The sequence below is a fragment of the Oryzias melastigma genome, linkage group LG7, assembly GCF_002922805.2.
Source record: "Oryzias melastigma strain HK-1 linkage group LG7, ASM292280v2, whole genome shotgun sequence".
Classification (NCBI taxonomy): domain Eukaryota; kingdom Metazoa; phylum Chordata; class Actinopteri; order Beloniformes; family Adrianichthyidae; genus Oryzias; species Oryzias melastigma.
This window is the reverse complement of record NC_050518.1, coordinates 2,676,975-2,684,747: the sequence shown is the minus strand read 5'-3', so window position 1 is coordinate 2,684,747 and position 7,773 is coordinate 2,676,975.

Below are 7,773 nucleotides of genomic sequence, written 5' to 3'. Positions count from 1 at the left end.
AACATGAAACATGATTGGTTAATGATCCAGTAGAAAAAGTATATGTAGAATACACAAATCTATATATTTCAACCACTCCCCTCTGAATGGCTACTAACCATTTATTATGCAGCATAAGATAAAATACACTTTAAAGTTAAAAAATGAACGCAGCGCTCAAAAGATCAGACTTTTTACTAAAGTTTTGCCTAGTATTTGTGATCTGTGTAATCTTTTAATTTTGGTGGAAGTGCAGAGCAAACAGGGCCTAATTACAGTTTATCTTCTAGGTTTACCTCAGCCATAAACTTAACCAAAATAAATTAAATCATTGCTAATTTAGCAACCTTTACTTTTAAACTAAACTATTATTTTATTTTTCTTTAGCCAGAGAGCCAGTGTGGGGGGGTAAAAGAGCCGCATGTGGTTCTGGAGCCGCAGGTTGCAGACCTCTGGTATGGGACAGGAAATTTCCACCTGGTGGTCATTTAAGGAAATGCAGGTCTTTTCACTTTGATATGAAGCTTTATCAATATTTTATCACCTATGTTCAACAAGACTGAGTATTTTGGGATAAAAAAGCGATAAATATAATCATAATTTGCAGAAGCTCAACATATCTGTACTATGATAACTCTTTTTTAATTCATCTCAATTTAAAAAAGAATGCTTAATCCTATGACACCTGAATTTATTTCCAGCTATGAAATAACAGTAATATATTTACATAGCACTTTTAGCAACTAAAAACAACAAAGAGCTTTACAAGGTATGATAAAAAGGAAACACAGATTCAATAGATCGATTAGAGGTGTAGGGAGTCAGCAGATCAGCAATTTAATTGGGAGCCTGTCTTTGAGGACAGAAAAAGTTCAAACTAAGATTTCAAAATCTATTTTAAATGTTTAACTATTTTTTAACCAAGTGTCTTAAATGGGCGTTCAGATTCATAGACTGGTTATAAAAACACAGAGGTTTCTGAGCTGTGGTCAGGAGCGGAGCATAAAAAACAAGGTGTTTAATGAAAGGGGTTTTTCTGTTTGGGGCAATTATTACATTTCCAGTTTTCTGCTAGCTTATTTTAATAGCAATTATTTGAAACTCCGTCTTGAATTGAAGAGAGACAGATCAAAAAGTTGTGCAAGCTCGAAAAACTCTGACTTATTAAATGAACAGTAAAGTTGAATATCATCTGCATAAAAATGAAAAAAATAAAAACATTTACTTAGGGTTTTGCTTTCAAGTTAATGCTAAATTAAGGTAAGTTTGGAGCAGAAGTGGCTTATGCATGTTTAAATCAATAGGTAAAGTTAAATGGACAGATTAGGATCACCTTTTGTTTTGTTTTGAGATGAAGTGATGTGAGGCAGCCGCTCGCGAGGCATCCTTCAGTCTGAGGAGATGGAGCAGAGATATCACTTGATCTGGGTTAGCTGAACTATGACCTTCTGTTCTCATGTCAAAAACTTTTTCTTTGCATTTCTTCAGATTTTTCTATTTCCCCTCATTTTTTTTCTTTTTTAAAAGTCAAATTTTTTTTTGATAGGGATGAGACATATTAACACTAATATGTTCTGCGAATAAGTTGAGATTATTTCTGTTTTGAAGAAACAAGCGCTTCATTTTGTCTTTAATATGATATTATATAGACACGACGAGGCCCAAACCAGGGTCTCACTGGGCTGGTCCCAAACCCGGATGTGTCGGGAAGGCCTTTGCCAAACCAAATATGCCAATCAGGCTTACACTGAAAAAAGTGAAATCAATTAATAAAAATTCTGTAATTTGTTACATTTAAAATTATTAGTTTTCATAAAATTAAAACTTTGAGTTAATGGTTTACTTACAAACAAATTACAGACTTTTTTAATTGATACAATGTTTATTTTTTTACAGTGTATGATAGGAAGCTGTGGCAACCTCTGAAGGGAAAAGGAAAGCAAGCCGAAAGGGAAAAAATAACTAATGTGATATTTTGCTGTTGGTATTATAAATTATAGACTTTAAAACCAATATGAGTAAGATTTCAAGAGCAGAATTGTGATTATTTTTTTTAGCCAAGCATGTTTTAAAATCACAAATACACAACGATTGACACAGGACATGAGTGTAACAGGAGGGAAAATACATGAAAAACACATTTGAGAGTGAAATTACCCTTTCAGTGGATGCAAAAATCACTCCTTTTGCACATTGACAGCTGCGCTCACATGGGTCTGTACTTGGTGATGCAAAACATCCTTCAAAAAAATGAAAAGTCAGTCTCCTCTATAGATAATTCCTTAAAAATCACACCTTTGAAGAACACAGAAGATAACAAAAAAGAAAAAAAAATGCATCGCTTTCTATCACAACTTTCACAAAAATAAAAGTTTCACTACAACCACTGTACCTGAGCAGCAGCCGCCTCCTCTACTGCGTCCTTCCCCACTACCTTTTTCCTTTAGGCTCTATTACTTTCACTTGACATCCCCACCTCCTTATTTCCTCTCTTTAGTTTCTTTTTTAAGGATCTTAGGAGCTATTTTCTTCTTTGTTTTCACATTCATCCTTCTCTCAAACCACTTGACCTCATTTCTCGCTTTAGTCAGACTCTTTCTCCTTCTCTTCTTTCATGCGAGTGGCAGATGGTGACAAATAGTAATATGAGATGATACTGAAGTATTAAACTATTAATGAACACCCACAGTCAGCCCCTTCAAGGGTACAGGCAAACCTAAAATGAGAAACGTTTACGCTTAAATCACAAGCCAGCACTTTTATGGAATGTGTGATCAAATTTGATTTTAAAAGGCATAATTGTGTCTATATTTCACCACACGACAAATATTACATTTAAACTCCACACAGAAAAGACCTTAACATGAACTATAATCTTGATGTTAGGCTGGTTTGTCAGGAGTTTGTGTAACACATATCCCATTCTTCTGATCTTATTATTTTGTAACAGAATCCTGACCTACATTAGAATTATAGACACGTGCTGTTTAAAAGCTAGTGCACATTTCTGGGAGATAACTATCTAGTAATGTCATCCAAAATGTTGACATTTGCATCACTTTCTATTTGTAAAGAAGGTTGCAATGAAGGGTTTTCAGAAAAAAACAAATAATATAACCACTATCCGGAGAAACACAAGACTTATGAAGGAATTCCCTCTATACAAAACTAGAGCAAAGTGAGGATGTTTTTGTAATGCACTCTGGGCCAACACTAAAGTCTCAAAACTGTCAGGTATTCTCCCATTTCCCCAGGTCTTCAGCCACAAATTTAAGTCAAATCTGATGATTTCAAACTTATATTTCAACTTTGTGCTTAACTTTCTCAAACTTTCTCATTATAACCTCTTGATTTTTAACCACTATTGGAGGCATATTATTACACATTTTTAATTAGCAACAACAATAACATTGTTAAAGACTTTACTTTTGTTTTCACTGAGTAGTTTGGTACGGTCCAGTTCAATCCGGTATTTTGAGTGTCTCCATTGTAAAATGGACTCATTAAACAGTTCTGACTCGTACCTCTTGCGGCCTCCATCTGTTTTAGGTCCAAGATAGAATTGGACAGTTGGGCGAGAGTCACTGTTGCCACCCGATGAGTGGCAGAAAATGATGACGACATTACAAAGCTCCAATACAGCGCTAAGCTAGCGAATCCGTTTTCCTCTTTACGGTGGTATTCTTCTTAGACGCCCACAATTTTCTTTCAAACAACATTAAATTCCTGTTATACAACATGTACAAAAAGTAAAGCAAGAAAAAGACGAGCTGCTGGATGACCTTAGTTGTTGTTGGTTTTCTGATGTCACACGACGGTGACGCCATGAGACGCTAGTCCACAAATGTCCCCTGAAAACAAACCACTCAGTGGAAGCGAGGCATAACTGAGGGGAAACACTCACCAGAATGAATTGGTCCATCCCGCACTACTCCTCCAGTACTGGACTGCTCAGTGGAAACGAGGCTTTTGTGTGTTAGACCTGGAGCTAAATTCACACCATTGATTATAAAGCCTCATTTCCACTGAGCGGTACGGCACGGTCCGGATCTGGTCCGAATCTTTAATCCTTTCCATTATAAAATGAACCCATTAAACAGGACCGGACCATACTGTTATTGGACTCTCATTGGTTTTAGATCCATAGGAAAATAGAACAGTCCAGTTAGCGTGGCGCTAACGCTGAAGTTGGTCCTTATGACAAAAGAAAGTGCCAAGAAAGCATCTGTGTTCCTCTTAATCGCCCGCTTTCTCTCAAACAACATTAAATGCTTACTACATAGGAAGAACCAAAAGCCAAGTGGACAGAAACATTGCTGCTAAATAACCTCCATTGTTGTTGTTAGCTTCAGCCTGCATTCGCTGTGATGGTCTAACTTTGAGTGGAAACGCTCACCTGAATTAACTTGTTCATTGTAAACCGGACCGTACTGTACCGTACCGCTCAGTGGAAACGAGTCTCCAGAGACCTGGACTGAGAGATCCCTCTTCTCTTGCATTACAAATAGGAAGTATCTGCTGGCTCCAAGAAGCCATTGAATCCTATTGAAAAATTAGAAAGCTATTATATTTGTTAGAAAAAAAAACATTCTTTCTTTGATGAAACATCTATTTGCTTATCCCACTTTGTTTTTATGGTCATTTTTCTTTGTCATAAGTTATTCAAGTTAAAGGGATGTGAACTTCCAACAAGCTTACTTTTGATTGGTGACAGTAGTTACCATAGAAATGTTGACTAAGACAGACTTGGATTAATCACTGCTTATTTACCACGTCTGGTTCCAAATGGCAGCATCCATGCAGCGGAAAATGGCGACTGAATTGATTTCATTTCACTGGATCTGGAAGTAAAACCATTTTCTATGGGTGACGTCACACACACTCAGTTCAATATTCTTTTACATTTAGTGGTTCATACAGCTCTTGGCAACACTCGTTCAAGTTACCACTTTCAATAAAAATTTTATGTAAACTCACATTTCTGGATTTTGTGTTCTAAACTTTTATTTTCACAAGTACAACTGTCTCTGGGCTCTACGTTCAAAATGTGCAGCCATTGAGCGCTCGTTGCAAGTTAAACCAGGTTGAGCTTTGACCAATCCAGGTTTCAGATTTGGTAGTGATGCTTGGATAGTGTTCCTTTTGAGTCACGAAAGTGCCAACCATTTGAAAATTCATCATAGAGGAGAAATGAATGATTGTGGAAGAAATTCTATGACAACAAGTCTTCCATATGTCAGAATAGAGCTGTGAAAAAAAAAACCTGGAGCAAGATTTGCACCGCTTTGACATTTCTCGCCAAGTGTCTTCCAGCTATAGGTTATACACATGCATAAATAAACAGTAAAAAAAAAGTATAGGAAGAAGCCCCTCCCTTGCTTGTCCAATGTGAACACCATGAACTAAGTGCACGTTCACATGCCTGGTTGGAATGTAGCATTAGATATAAGCTCGAGGCTCAAGTGCACCTCCGCCAGCTATCAAGCACAGTGGGGAAGTAATGAGAATTTCTTTGCTTTCTTCTTTTTGCCATCAGGACTGATTGAATAAACACTGAATTCACTAAATTCTCCTCTTAAACCAGCATCTTGAGGAGCCAGGCGTAAAATTGCATTTTTAATAAATACATCTGACACAAAAGTTGCAGGAAAATGATCCAAGAAACTGTTATTCATTAAGACGACATGTTGTGAATGTGGAGTCCATCATGAAGTTATGATCTACAGCTGCATTGCCCTATCTAATGAGGTCTACCAACACACTCAGCTGTTCAACCCTTGCTGCTGTTTAGTTGCATTAAATGGTTCCAGCCCTGATCAAACTGATCATAAACTGCAACATAAAAAAGATGATTGAAAAACAGGAAGGTAGACTTTGACCTTATATCTCCTAAGGAGTTAAAGGCAGCTAACTTGCCTTTTTTAATTTTTTTTTTTTTTAGATAATTTATCAGTGAAAATCATGCTGTCTTCTTGATCCTCCATCCTTTTCTTGGCACTAAGCATGTTGCCACACGAGTACCTTCATCTTAAGAGGATATCAGCTGGAGGAAAGGCTGACCTTCAATGATCGACTCTTTTTTCTTTCTATGAACAGCTGTGTCGCACGAGGTCCTTCCATTTTCCATCTTTTCTCTGCACATGTAGGAAGTGTCAGGAATCCCAATACAGAAGAAAGGAGTGAAGAACGTGGACGCCTATCGTCTTTAAGAAGTAATCTGGTAACTTTTCTAACACAATACTTTTCGATTGTGTTGTCAGATGGCTTATTAGTCACACCTTAGAGCAAATTGAGAGATCAGTCTAGTGACTGAATAGCACTTAGAACCATTTAGTGATGATGGAAAACTACAGAAAAGCAAAGTATTGGATGGTTTTGCCAGCAGTCAGAGCTCTGTCTCCTCCTCTGGTCACCGACGGGACCCATCTCCGGAGCACTGACTGCACTACATCTCCCATAAACCCTAGCGCACAGTTCCTGGATTCTTACTGAGCATTTCTATCTGGACCTGATCTTCTGTGAACCTGATCCTGCTTTATCTTTGATTGCCTGCTGCCTGCCCTGACCCTCGCCTGAACTCTGACAACTCTACTCTTCTTGGATGATCCCATGCTCATGATTCACCCCTGCCTGTCTGACTCTGATTTAGCTTTGTGGACTTTTAGATGAACTAAGTCTCTGTGTGAACTAATAACCTGCTGCACGTGGAACCAGCTGCCTGACCATTTGTGACAGATTTAAGCAAGATGTGTTCCAAGTTCCAAAAGCTGTACTTCGTGACTGGAGGTTTGACTGCCACCCAGACTACAGCGCCCTGGCCTTGGAGTAGAGCTGCTGCTCCTCCACATCAGGGGACTGAGGTATCTGGACTGGATTCCTCCAGATGCCTCCCTGGAGGTGTTTCAACTAGGCAAAGACCACGAGTAAGACCCAGGATACTGTCGTCATGTCCAGCTCAAATAAAAGTCATGACAAACAAGAGGGAGACTGGGAAAGGCTTCACAAAGGTTTAACATACATCTAGCTCAACTACATCAGCAAAGAAAAGTGAAAGGGTTGGTAAGGCTGCAGCCTCATCTGCCAGGTTGGAGAGAGTGACGTCACGACTCCCGGTAGCTTTTGTATCAACTGTGGGGTAAGTCAGGTTTACCCAGAGGGTTGAGACTCCAACTAAACCAGGACCAGAAAGCAAAAAGGGGAAACGCACACACAAAGACACACAGACACAGTCCCGGAAATGGGGAAGAAGCTTGGTGTTGAAATTTGATGGTAAATTTATCAATGTTATAAGTAAAAATTAGGTCAAAGAATTAAGTATTTTTTTGCTTGTTTTCTAACTACGTGACTGGTGCGTTTAAAGCAGTGCTGGCCAATCCTAGTTCCTGATTGATCTGCAGTTTTGAGATTCTGATGAACCTTGAAGATTTTTCCATGTTTTTAGACATAATATGCATGTCCTGAAACGGTGTTGCAGTTTGTGGATCCATTCTTGCAGAATAACATTTGTTGAATTGGAATTTTAAATGAATTTTCTGCTTTTGTGTACATCTTTTTATGAAATTCTTATGCATTTACCTGATCGAAAGTACTAAAAGTACGATTCTTTACATCACATTAAGGATCAAATACTGTATTTCCTTCAAATGTTGATTTTCTGTTTTAATTTTTTGCTGTTGAATTAAAATAAAGTGTTGAAGTTTGAACAACAAAACACAAGTTAAGGTAGTAAAGCAAATTGTGGAAAAACTACAGTGAAGACAAACTAATGGGTTCACTTACTGTCACAGGTTTCCC